Below are 14,384 nucleotides of genomic sequence, written 5' to 3' on the forward strand. Positions count from 1 at the left end.
ATGCTCTCCACGATACATCTACTGAAATTTGCTGACCTTGGGTAACATACCAAATAACCTCAAACTTCCAATGAAATATAGCTTGTGTTGTGCCTTCTTCATCACTGTATCAATATGTTTGGTCCAGTGTTGATCTTCACAGATGCTGACAACCAGGAACTTGAAACTACTTACCCTTTCTACTGCTGACCCTCGATGAGGACCATTGTGCGTTCCCCTTTCTGAAGTCCACAATCAATTCATTGATCTTACTGATGTTGAGTGCAAGGTTCTTGTTACGACACCTCTCAACCAGCTGATCTATCTCGCAATGGCACACCTCATCATCACCATCTGAGATTCTGCCAATAACGTTGGTGAATCTATAGATGCTGTTTGAGTTGTGCCTAGTCACACTCCCATGAGTGTTGAGAAGTTAGAGCAGTAGGCAAAGCATGCTTCGTTGAGATACTCCTGGTATGTGGTCAGGCCCCAGGGATTTATCAGCCTTAAAGTACTTTAGACCCCTATAGCCAGATCCTTGGTAATTTGTGTGTGGTCCAAGAGATCACAACTTATTCACCTCAGTTCCTTGGCTTCCTTAATCTTTTTCCACATTGATAAATATTAAATATCTCACCCATCTCCAAATGCAGACAGCCATGGTGGTCTTCAAAGGAAATTATTCTCTCCCTAACCATTCTGATTGGCTACAACTCCCCTTTGGTCCTCCCTAAGGAGGCAATGTTCCAGGGGTGAGAAACTATTCCATACGGGGTGAGACTAGCATCAGTTTTCTGAATGGTCTATGAACATCACCTTGCAATTCCTCCTTTACACTAGTTACTTATTGTTATTGACAGTAATTTTTATGTTTGGAGGTCACATGCAAGAGAAAAGTATACAGTGTAGGATATCAAAGTTCAAAGTAAATTTTATTTTCAGAGTACATATATATCACCACAACCCTGAGATTCTTTTTTTCTGCGGGCATATTCAGCAAATCTATTGAACAGTAACTATAACAGAATCAATGAGAGATCAAGTAGAGCATAGAAGATAAATGTGAAATTGAAAAAAATAAATAAATGGCAATAAATAATGAGAACATAAAATAACTAGTCCACAAAGTAAGATAATTGGCTGTGGGAACATCTCAATAGATGAGTGTAGTAATTCCCTTTTGCACAAGAGCCTGATGGTTGTGGGGTAGTTACTGTTCTTGAACCTGGTGGTGAGAGTCCTGAGGCTCTTGTACCACTACACAGCTGTAGAAGTTTGTCAAAGTTTTTGATGTCACGCCGAATCTCTGCAGACTCCCAAGGAAGTAGAGGTGCTGACACACTTTCTTTGCAATTACATTTATATGATGGGCCCAGGACAGGTCTTCTGAGATAATAACACAAAGGAATTTAAAGTTGCTGACCATCTCCACCTCTGATCCTCCAATGAGGACCTCTGGTTTCCCTCTCCTGAAAACTATAATCCTTTGGGTACAGGATACCAGTCTATAGCTCCATGAAAGGAACAAGGCAAATGTGGAAAATTGTGCAGTATGCTTGCCTTTATTGGCTAGGGCTTTGAATATGAAAGTCCGGAAGTCATTGCCATTGTATAAAATATTAGGGTGCACTTAGACTAGAACTAGAAAACAAAAGCCAGGATGTCATACTGAAGTCTTATGAGGAATTATTCAGACTGCACTTGCAGTATAGTGAGCAGTTTTGGCCCCCTTATCTGAGAAAAGATATGCTAGGATTGGAGAGGGTCCAGAGGAGGTTCACAAGAATGACCCCAGGAATGAAAGGGTTAACATCTGAGGATCCAGGAAAGATGTATGAAGGTTGTTTGATGGCTGTGGGTCTGTACTCATTGGAGTTTTGAAGAATGGGGAGGTGGGGGGGGGTGTCTCATTGAAATCTATTGAATATTGAAAGGCCAAGATGAAGTGGATATGAAGAGGATGTTTCCCCATAATGGGGGAAGTCTTGGACCAGAGGGCTAAGCCTCAGAATAGAGAACAATCCATTTAGAATAGACATCGGAAATTTTTCTTTAGCTAGTGGATAGTGAATCTGTGGAATTCAGTGGCAAATGGCTGTGCAGGCCAAGTCAATTTTTAAGGTGGGGTTAAGTAGTTCTTGAGTAATCAGGGCATCAAAAGTTGTGGGGAGAAAGCAGGAGAAGGGGTTTGAGCAGAAAAATAAATCAGGAATGGCAAAGCAGACTCAATGGGCCAAATGGCCTAATTCTGTTCCTATGTCTGATATGTGTGCATGTGCATGCACTTACATGTACTCCCTTTGAAGTTTCCTCCCGGCTTGCCTTAAACTATATTCTCTAGTTTTAAACATTCCTACTTGAGGAAGAGGGAGGAGAAGAAATGGTGATAAATCTCCATAGCAACACACACAAAATGCTGGAGGAACACAAAAGTGTCAGGCAATTCTCCTCGCCTACGTCACTCATGATTTTTTTTAACCTCCTGTCAACTCTTGGACTCGTAGTTTCCAGGGTAAGTGTCGTGATCTCCTTACAACTTGTCGAAGCCATGCGCTGTGCACTTATTGTGGTCACTAGTTACATCAGAGAGGGAGTGGTAAAAGTGAAGGGAATAAGTTACGTATTTATGCTTATTTCGCAGCAATTTGTAGCTTGGGGCTGGCGGAGGTCATAATTTGCTGATTGCTGAGATAATGCTCAATGATGCTTAATTGTATGTTTGCTAATTGTTAATAAGGAACTTGCTTTCGGAGCAATCAATGGAGCGGAGGGCGCATCACACAAGTCCACACGTTCGCAGGCCAGTGGCAACTGTTTTGTTTGATTTGGGATCAGTTTTGCCGTTACATTTTGAAAGCAAAGATTTTGAAAGTTATATCCAAACAGACAGCAGCTTGTGGGAAGTACGACCCTTTCGTAGTGTGCGCTGTGTGTGTTTGAATTTGAAATACAGTTGAAGTAGTTAAATGTTGCTGTGTCCAATTGGGTCGGACTGAAAAGCTGTAGTGGTGGTTGCCCGAAGTATTCCACCCTTGGGTCTGTTTGAAATGCTGAAGAATTGAAATAATTGCTTCTATTGTTGAAAAGCTGAATTGAAATTGTCATTGTTTTGTCTCAGTGCGCACTTGGAAGACAAATTGAGTTCTGCCAGAAGCAGTGACCTTGAAGCTGAGGAAAACAATTAAACAAATATGCAATATTGTAGGTCATTGTCCTGGGAGAAATGAAAATATTTACAAGACAAAGACGAGGCTGTGACAACTGATAAATTACAGGTTGCATATGTGCTGAGGACAGCATGTCTAACATGCATACAGCAAGTTAGTAAGACATCCTGTGCTTCCAATAGCACACTGGTACGCATTAAAATGAAGGCTGATATAGCCGAGTTATACGCAAGACACAGATAGTGAGGGAAAAGCACGCCTTGAAGGAAAAGGTGGAACCACTTCAGAGAAATCAGGAAGATCAGGCAGAGCAATTCAAAAGACAAATGGAGCAGCTTTGAAGAAGCCAGGAGCAACAGGTCTCACCTGAAGCTTGTTTATTTGCCGGGAATTGATTCAGAAATTCAGCTGCTGGTAAGGATGAATGTGCCTAAGGTGTTTGAGCTCTTGCAGGTGATTTGAAGTGTTAATGATGGGCCCTATGCAATCAGAACAATTTTAGTCTGGACTATTAATGGAAAGGAGACTGTGATGGTGAAAGAAACTATGCTCAAGACAGTGCTGAGATTTAATGCTTCTTGCTTCACTAGAATCTCATTTAAATCTAAGGGCACAACTTTTATTCCCTCAATGCTAGGTGAATCCTTGATTCATCCACATCCTGCAGTATTGAGTACCACAATCTTGCTGCTTCTTAAGAAGTCTTCTCCAAATTCTTTGTTGGATTTTTTGATAGCAGTTTTATCCATCAAGGCAAATGGGCCCTCTTCACCTGCCATCTCCTTATCACCAATCACCCATATTATTCCTATTTACCAGAGATGGGTCTGTAACTTTTTATTTCCCATGCTCTCCTCATTACAAATGTTGTGACTACCAGCCTCCACCACCAATTTTATTACTGCCTCTCATTGTTTCTTTTTCCACCCTTCCTTCTCCAATGTGAAAATGTTCTCTCTGCATTCAATTAATCAAAACCATATATATCAAAACCATAACATGGTGACCCTTGACCTGCTCTCAAGAGTTTAAGTGGCCCATGGATATAAAGGCAGCCTCTCCCATGGTCTAACTAACAGTTGGTTTCTGTTCCATATTTGGATAAACCCAGAGTTGATGGCAACCACAAACTTCTGTCAGAACTCAAATGATAATTTATTAGCGAATGGATATTGCCTGATGTGATAAATCTGACAGCGCTGACTGCTTCTAGTAAGTTATTGAGTGCGCAGGACATCCTGGGACAGTTTTGTAAATTTTTGGGCATTTAGCAATTGCAGAAATTAGACTGCATCATTCTGCTTCTGATCTTGAACCTTTCAGTGTCCACTTGCAATATGGTTGATTTCTATCCTCCTTCCTCATCCCTTCATCTGCATGTATCAAAGATCGATTCAAATATGCTTATGTTTTAGCTGCCTATTAACATAGAACAGCTCAAGAACATGCCTTTTAGTCAGAGGTGTCTGCAGCAACTGAACACAGTTAAACTCCTATTTGTGCATTACCATACACTCCATTCCTTGTATATTTGTGCATCTAACTAACAGCCTCATAAACCCCAATATATCGGTTTCTACCACTACCCCCACACATCTCCTTTATTTTCCCCTCTGCCCTGAAATACATGTCCTCTTTATTTTTGACACTTCTACCCTTGCTAAAAGATTCTGATTCAACTGTTCTATCCCTGTTTCAACTGTTGCGTACCCATAGATCTCAATCTATGCGCATTCACCTCAATACTGAATCCATTTACCATCAGAGAGCTTACTGTATCTATAAAAAGGTTCAAACACATTTTCCAGAATTGGTTTGTCATTAGATAGCAAAACACTAAAGAAAACATATAAACTGTAGCTGCTTGAAATCTGAAAACACCACTGGCTGGATTCTGGACCTAAAATAGCAAGTGCTTCTTTTCACAGAACCTGCCCAATTAATCTGTTAAGGTTCTTTTCCAAACAGCCCAGAAAAAGGCCCTTTCTAGGACATGCTGAACAAGGTCCCCAACTAAGAGAGTACCATTTGCCCATGTTTGGCCCGTATCTCTTTCGACTTTTCCTATATGTATACCTGTGTGGTTTTTTAAAATGTAAATACAACAATTACTTCCTGACGAAGGGTCTCGGCCCAAGATGTCGACTGTAACTCCTCCTAGAGATGCTGCCTGGCCTGCTGCGTTCACCAGCAACTTTGATGTGTGTTGCTTGAATTTCCAGCACCTGCAGAATTCCTCGTGTTTGCATTTTTAAAATTACTTCCTCTGGCAGCTTACTTCATGTAAAGACTGCCTTCTGGATGAAAAGGTTGCCCCTCAGTTTCTACTAAATCTTTCCCCTTTCACCTTGAACTTGTACCCTCTAATTCATGATTCCTCAACTCTGATGGGGGAAGATATTTTTATTATAATATTAATTTCATTATATTTTTAAACCTACTATAAAGGTAACCCATCATTCCCCTGTTCCAGTGAATAATGCTCATCTTCTCCCTATAACTCAGTCCTTCTCATCCTGTTCAACCTCCTCATGAATCTTTCATTTGTGTCATTCTAGCTTCAGAAGATAGGGTTCCATGTACAATTATGCACACTGATGATTATAGCTGTCAATGCTTTCATTCTGAACCAGAGTCATAGAGCTACAGACCAATTGGATATGAATACGGGTCCTTTGGCCCAATGAGTCTATAAGGACTCTGCTGCCCACTTTCCTGCATTTGGCCCAGGTTCCTCCAAGCCCTGCCTTTCCATCTACCTATCCAAGTGCTTCTTAAATGATACTGCTGTACCTGCCTCAACCACTTCCTTGGGCAACTCATTCCATCACACCACCCACTGTGTGAGAAGTTTGTACCTCATTTTTTTTTTTTTTTTTTTATATAAATCTTTCCCCTCTCCCACCACCCCCAAACTGTGCCTCTAGTTCTAGACTCTCGGGGAAAAAGCATTACCATCCACCTCCACGCTTTTTCTAACATTTCTCTAAGATGACCCTTCATTCTCCTATATCTTCAGGAATAAAGATCTAGCTTGGCCAACATCTACCTTTTTCTAATCCTAGCATAATACTTTTACATTTTCTCTGCGTTCTTTTAATCTCACCTTTTTCTACAATAGGGCAAACAAATCTGTGCACTATACTCCAAGTGTGGACTCACTAACAACTTGTACAACTCCTCTACTTTATGCCCTGATTGATGAAGCGTGCTAAATGCCTGTCTCCACCACTTACTCTGTTTTTAAATGAGCAATGCACTTTCCTGCTTGGTCCCTCTGTTTCAGCACACTCCCTATTGCCCTGGTATAAATCCTACACTGGTAGGACTTTCCCAAATCACCTATGCTGGATTGAAAACACTCTTCAGACCACTTCCCTAACTGATCAAGACCACCACCAATCTACAATAATCTCCTTCACTATCATCAACAACACCTCCTCCTAATTTCATTTCATCAGCAAACTTATTGATCAAAACTGGGAGTGTTTGTAATAGAGATGGGGTCCTTTGAATTTGTCCACAGATAGAAAAGCAGCTAAACAGTCTTATGGATCCCATCTTATCTACTCTGGAGATCTCCCATCCAACCTTATAGTTCCCCTACCACCACCACTGCTTGTTTCTACCTCCATTGCAAGATTCACAGACCTGAATGTCTGGGTGGGCCCATTGTTTCTGTCTGCTCCTGCCCCACTGAACTCATGTCCCCATAGCCCAACTCTTTTATTCCTCTTCATCCTTCCCTTCCACCTATGTACATCCAGAAGAGTTCACATGCTTTTGATGTCTGCAGCAACTTCCAATTCTCTGGCCCTGGTCACCTCATTTTCTCCATGGAAGACCAGTCACTTTACACCTCAATTCCCCCATCAAAAGGGCTTAAAGCTGTCCACTTCTTTCTCAACAACAGGCTCGACCAATTACCCTCCACCACAACCCTCCTCCATATGGCAGAATTGGTTCTCACCCTCAACAATTTCTCTTCGGGTTCTTCCCACTGTCTCCAACGCTAGGTGTAGCATGGGCACCCACATGAGCCCCAGCCATGCCTGCCTCTTCACTGGCTACATGGAACAGTCCATGTTCCAAGCCTTCTCTGGTACTGCTTCCCAACTCTTTCTGCGCTACATTAACAGTTGCTTTGATGCTGCTTTCTGCACCCAACGCTGAGCTCACCAATTTCATCAGCTATCAACTTTGCCTTCCACTTCCACCCTGCCCTTAAATTCATTTGATCCATCTCTGACACCTCTCTCCCCTTTCTCCATCTCCCTGTATCCATCTCTGGAGACAGACTGTCTACTAATATCTTGCATAAACCTATTGACTCTCACTGCTAACGTGACTGTACATGCCCACCCTATCACTTGAAAAAATGTTATTCCCTTTTCTCAGTTCCACCATCTCTGCCCACATCTGTTCTCAGGATGAGGCTTTCCTTTGATAACATCTGAGAAATCTTCCTTCTTCAAAAGAACAAGACTTCCCCTCCTTTACCATTAATGCTGGCCTCACTAGCATCTTCCCCTTTTCCTACACGACTGCCCTTACTCCAGCTTCCCGCCAACTTAACAGGAATAGAGAGTTTCCCTTGTCCTTGTCTAGCACCCCATGCCTCTCCATCCAGCACATCATTCACAGCCACCTAACACATTTTTACCCCCCAACCCGCCACTTTCCACAGGGATCGCACTCTGTGATTCCTTTGTCCATTCATCCCTCCGCACTGATCTTATCCCTGCAACTGGAAGAAGTGCTACACCTGCCCATTCATCTCATCTCTCGCCACCATTCAGGGTCCTAACAGATCTATCAAGTGAGGCAACACTTCATCTGCAAATCTGTTGGGGTCGTCTATTATATCTGCATTGGTGAGGATAGGCATAGATTGGGGGACCACTTTGTCAAGCACCTCCACTCAATCTGAAAAAAAAAAGGATTTCCCAGTGGCCAACCATTTTAATTCCTATCCCCATTCTGACATGTCAGTCCATAGCCTCTTCTTCTGCCATGATGAGGCCACTCTCGGGCTGGAGCAACAGTTCATATTCCAACTAACCTGATGGCATGAACATCAGTTTCTCCAGCTTCCAATAGATTTCCCCTTCCACTTTCCTCTTCTTCAATTTCTCACTCTGGCCTCTTACCTCTACCTCTCACCGGCCTATCACCTCCCCCCGTGCCTCTCCTCCTTCCTTTCTCCTCTTCTCTTTGAATCTTTCTTCTCCAGCCCTTTACCTTTTTTCACTTATCACCTCCAGCTTCTTTCTTCATCCACCCAACCCCCCACCATTCAACTTCTGGCTTGTCCTCCTTCCCCTCCCTCCACATTCTTACTCTGGTCTCTTCCCCCTTACTTTCTGGCCCTGAAAAAGGATCTCATCCCAAAACATCAACCATTAGTCATTTCCATAGATACTACCTGACCTTCTGAATTCCTCTAGCATTTTGGGCATGTTCCTTTGGATTTCCAGCATTGGCAGAATCTCTTGTTTAGCAAAAAGTCTAGACAAGTTTTAGTGCATTGTCTAAAGAGTGTATACTTTGAGTAAAGGGTCACCAGTCAGGCAGGAGCATTGGTCCAGTATTATATTCAAATTAATTTCTGCTCTGCCAGCTCATCTAAGCAAAAAGCCAGTAAGGAATGGCAAGTCATGCAAGTGAAATGAACATCCAGTGACCTATGAGGACCTAGGATGCTTCCCACGTTCTAGACAACCACAGCAGCAAGCATTCAAGGGGTGTGAGATTGGCATTTGGAGCCAAAGGTTCTTGATCCATTTATGAGCTGAATGCTTTAAGGATAACATTATTGAGGATGTGGACATGCCACATACAGAAAGAAAACTGATGACTGCTAGTCATACAATAAAGAGTAGGCAATACATTTACAGACCATCTTTCCCTTCTCCTAATTACTGGTAAGGAAAGTGCTTACCCAAAATTGCAGCCAGACCTCAGGTTGTAGCTCAAGTATTGTCTAAAATGAAAAGAGAATCTGACAAATGATAAACACAATGGACCAATGCTCCTGCCTCACTGATGCCCCTTTACTCAAAGTATACACTCTTTAGACAATGCACTAAAACTTGTCTAGACTTTTTGCTAAACAAGAGATTCTGCCAATGCTGGAAATCCAGAGCAACACACACACAAAAGTGCCAGGGATCTCAGCATGTCAGGGAGCGTCTACAGAGGGGAATAAACAGTCAACATTACGGGTGGAGACCATACATCAGGACTTAACGTCAACTGTTTATTCCCCTCCACAGACATTGCCTGACCCGCGTTCCTCTAGCGTTTTGTGTGAGTTGCTCTGAATCAGATGAATGGTTGCCTTGTAATCTATTCACAGCAGTATCTTGTTCTGAATTTTCACTGCATTACTCAGCACCTCACCAGCAATAGGACCTTGCTATTAGAATTAGAACAGCACTTGGTAGCAAGTTTGAATCCTCAGGGTATAAGTATGTACTTGCAAAGCAGATGAACGACAAGCATGAATAGCTTGCTGCTGGCAGCAATTCCTAGCCCAACATACATGAATATTGAAAACGCATTTGAAAAGGTATCAGAGCAAAGGTTGTTGTACAAAATCTAGGTTTATAATGTTAGGGTAACATACCTGCTTGGAGTGTATTCATGCATGGTGTCATGAATTGGATGTGGTAGGAACCAGAATTATTCACAGCCTGTAGTGACGGCCTGATGAAATTAGTGTATTGACTCCAATATTTCCCCACAAAATGGGAAACCGAGCTGTTGAAAAAAGCACAAGTTCATGGAGAAGTACAACACAGAAGCAGGCCATTCAGCCCATCTTGTCCATGCCGAACCATTTAAACTGTCTATTGAAATCAACCTATACTGGGACCAAGCGCTCCATATCCACAGAACAAGAACAATTTCCTATCACATGACAGATGCTTCACAACACACAACTAAATCACTCTGGCAACCAGCATTAATGAAGCTGTTTACCATTTTCTTGGCACGAGTGGATGTTATAAAATAACTTCCATATATACACTGAGATTCAAAAGGTTTTCACGAACTATAAATTATTCTATCACTGTTCTAAACCAAATGAAAATTCTTTGCTGAATTCTGCATCATACCATATTAGGGTATCCCCATTGAAGGATAGAGGGAAGGGGAGAACATGAAACAAAAAATCACGCAACGACTCTGGAAATCAGTGCGTGACACAAGTTAAAACTATGGTTATGGTGAAAGCATTAACTTGGGAACACTTTGGGAACCATGACCCTATTTATGCAAGTTTCAAGGTAGCAATGGAAAGTATAATGTTGATCCTCCAGCTAAGGTCCTAAATTGGCGGAAGGCTGATTTTGATAGCACGGGAGAGGACCTGGTGGAAGTTGACTGGAAGGAGATACTTGAGGGTGAAACAACTTCTCACAAGTGTTAGTCTTTTAAGAGCAACAGTTCAGGGTCAGCATGTTGTGGTTAGGGTGGCAGGAAATGATGATAATATTGGGGAACCTTACATAACAAATGTTTGAAGGTTCGAGATGGAGGTAAAATAAGAGCATTTGACAGGTATTGGCAACTGCAATCAAGTGAGCCCCTGGGGAACGTAAAAATGTTGGGGAGTTCTCAAGAAATTTATTAGGACGGCAAGGTACATTAGTCTGGAGTAAGATGGGCATTATTATTTTTCATGACCTCATGTGGGAGAACCATATCTCCTTCATTAACAAAATAGTTTGGCAGAGGATATACTTGTGGCAATTGGTAAAATTCCATCTTCCCCAGAAGATACAGTTGCGTTCCACACTGCCATCTTAGACAGCATCCTCACATCAGCCATGACTGTCTGGTTTGATGCAGCATCCTCTCAATATTCAAGAACAGCAATGAACTGTCAGGTCAGCAGAAAAGGTCATTGGCCACAGTCGACCAGCACTGCAGGACTTGTACACGTCCAGCATAAAGAAGCGGACGGGAAAAAAATATTGCAGACACCACTGAGCCTGCAAACTTCCTCCCCTCCCCCCCACCAAAGGTTCCCTTCTGGAAAGCCCGTAGGGCTATTAAAACAAAAACTTCACACCACCTTAAAATTTCCTTCCCCCAGGCAACTAATCTGATCAACCATTCTAATTTAATCCCCACCCTCATCTATCTATTGAACAGTCACTACACTGCAAACACCAAATCATTTTTTATAATGCTGTTTATATTATAAATACATAAAGGTATTTGTGCACATTTTATTCCATATTGTACTTTAACCTCTAATTGTATTTTTATATATAATGCTTTGTAGTTGTTGAATGCTGTTTTAATGCATGTTGCAGCCAACACAGCACAACAAATTTCCAATAACTGTAAATATATATGGTGAATAAAATTCCAGTAAACAACAGGTCTGTGAGCCTTACGTCATTGGTAGGGGAATTATTGGAGAAAATTCTAAGGGACAGTATGTTCATTTGGAAATAGAGGGACATTGAGAATAGTCAGCATGGCTTTGTGCAGGTGAAGTCCTGTTTCACTAATTTGGTTCAGTATTTGTTCTGAAGAGACACCCAGGGAGACTGATGGAAGACAGGGCTAGCTACACACACACACACACACACACACACACACACTCTGACTGGTAGTCTGTGACTACAGATGCACCACAGGGATTGGTGTGGGAACCCATGCTGTTCGTGACATAGTTATGATGTGAATATCGCAGGAAAGATTCGTAAGTTTACGCATGATGTGAAAATTGTGGCACTGTCTGAGGCTATGGTGAGATACAGATGGTGGATGAGTTAGCAAAGAGGGCGTTAAAGAAAGAAAATGTGGCAATGCACATTAGTATCAGCAAAGCAGAGGTTAAGTGTGTAATCTGGGAAAAAGTCAACCGGATGTGGCAAGAAAGATGGGACAGGGAGGGGAAAGGGAGGCATTTATATCAAATACAAAAGAGTGTTGCAGGTACTGGGGTAGGTAATGGAAACACCCCTACTTGTGCTGGAACCCATAGAAATTTTACGTGACCTCCCTGATTTGCAATTCTTGTAACTAACTGATGGACTTCATAACGTACATCTTGCCGACTGTTTGTGTGAAAAGACCTTAAACTTGCTAGAACTGAGGATGAATCTGAACATATCAATACTTTGACTTGTCTGGCTTTCTGCACCCATTGCAACGCAACCAACACCGCCAGCATCTCCACTACGCAAGTGACCTACGCAGAAATCCTGTTGTTTGTGAGCATTTATACTTGTGCGATGGTGTACCTGCGTCGCTCGGCAATTCGCGCTCGTCACGCATGCGCACTCACCTGCCCGCGCAAGGCTTCATGGTCATGGTAGTCTCGGGGTACACAAGACGCGAACAACAGGAATTCTGCAGATGCTGGAAATTCAAGCAACACACATAAAAGTTGCTGGTGAACGCAGCAGGCCAGGTAGCATCTCTAGGAAGAGGTGCAGTCGACGTTTCAGGCCGAAACCCTTCGTCAGGACTAACTGAAGAAAGCGTCTTATTTTGTGCGAAATGAGTCCTGCATAATTTCGGAGGTCTGTAAAGCTTTATGGAAAGCATTACAGCCAGAGTTCCTTCCCTGCCCTTCGATGGGAAGCTATTGCAGCGTAGGATGACATGCGATGCTACCAAGCGGACCAATCACAGCTGTTGCGTTCTGCGTTGCCGCGACGTGCAGTTATTTTTTGGGAGAGGTGCGCGTCGCAGCAACGCAAGCTCTCGCGTAGGGTTCCGCGTCTGCTTTGCGTAGGGTTTGCGGCGACGCGTTGACGCAGGCTTTACCAAACGCAAACACCGAGACCCTTCGTCAGGACTAACTAAAGGAAGAGCTAGTAAGAGATTTGAAAGTGGGAGAGGTAGTAAGAGATTTGAAAGTCTCCCACTTTCAAATCTCTTACTAGCTCTTCCTTCAGTTAGTCCTGACGAAGGGTCTCGGCCTGAAACGTCGACTGTACCTCTTCCTAGAGATGCTGCCTGGCCTGCTGCGTTCACCAGCAACTTAGATGTGTGTGGCACGTGGAGTGTTGTGTGCAGTTCCAGTCCTCTTGAAATGAATGCTAAGAGGTGCGATTTAATGGAGATACGCATACAAAATTGAGACGTATAGATAGTGTAAATGGATAAATGCAAGTAAGCTTCTATCAGTGAGGCTGGAATTAGAGGTCATAGGTTAAGGGTGAAATGTTTAAAGGGAACCTGAGGGGGAGCATCTTCACTCAGAGGGTGGTGAGTGTGGAACAAGCTGCTAGCACAAGTGGTAGATGTGGGATTTCAACATGGAACAGAAATTAGGATAGGTACATGGATGAGATAGGTATGGAGGGCTATGGTCCGGGACTGATGGGACTAGGCAGATTAAGAGTTTGGCATGAACTAGATGGGCCAAAGGGTCTCTTCCTGTGGTGCAATGTTCTATGATTCTGTGACCATAGGAAGTACACGACTGCACTGAAGAGTGCAGAGAAAATTCACCAGAATGTCGACTGGATTGAATTAATTTAGTTGTGGAAAGAGACTGGACAGCTAAGCTTGAGTTCCCTGAAGTAAAAGGAGACTGAATGATGACCAGATACCAAGTAAACAAGCTTATGAGAGGCATAGACAGGAAAAATAAGAACATAAGAACTAGGAGCAGGAGGAGGCCATCAGCCCATCGAGCCTGCCCCGCCATTCAATAAGATCATGGCTGATCTGTCTGTAAACTCAGTTCCATCGACCTGCCTTTTCCCCATAACCCTTAATTCCCCTATGTAAAAATCTATCTGACTGTATCTTAAATATATTTAGTGAAGAAGCCTCAACTGCTTACCTGGCCAGAGAATTCCATAGATTCACCACTCTCTGGGGAAAAACAGTTTTTCCTCATCTCTGTCCTAAATCTTCTCCCCTGAATCTTGAGGCAATGTCCCCTAGTTCTAGTCGCACCTACCAATGGAAACAACTTTCCTACTTCTATCTTATCTATCACTTTCAAAATGTTGTATGTTTCTATAAAGGTCCCCTCTTATTCTTCTGAATTCCAGAGAGCATAGTCCCAGGCGACTCAATCGCTCCTCATTAACCCCTTCATCTCTGAAATCAACCTGTTGAACCTCCTCTGCACTGCCTCCAAAGCCAGTATATCCTTCCTCAAGTATGGAGACCAGACTGCACACAGTATTCCAGGTGCGGCCTCACCAGTACCCTGTATAGTTGCAGCATGACCTCCCTGCTCTTGAATTC

At 42.8% G+C, this 14,384-nt stretch overlaps 1 long non-coding RNA gene across 1 annotated transcript in view; it reads right to left on the reverse strand.

The window, feature by feature from the left end:
• LOC140204504 (uncharacterized) overlaps nt 1-12,751 on the reverse strand; it is a 31,876-nt gene extending 19,125 nt beyond the window's left edge. Inside the window, exons 1-2 of the long non-coding RNA XR_011887654.1 lie at nt 12,460-12,751; nt 9,778-9,911 (exon numbers count right to left, since the gene is read on the reverse strand). This is a non-coding gene — a long non-coding RNA (uncharacterized lncRNA). The remainder of the gene's footprint in view (nt 1-9,777; nt 9,912-12,459) is intronic.
• Between the last annotated feature and the right edge of the window lie 1,633 nt (nt 12,752-14,384).

The sequence above is a fragment of the Mobula birostris genome, chromosome 10 (assembly GCF_030028105.1).
Source record: "Mobula birostris isolate sMobBir1 chromosome 10, sMobBir1.hap1, whole genome shotgun sequence".
Taxonomy (NCBI): domain Eukaryota; kingdom Metazoa; phylum Chordata; class Chondrichthyes; order Myliobatiformes; family Myliobatidae; genus Mobula; species Mobula birostris.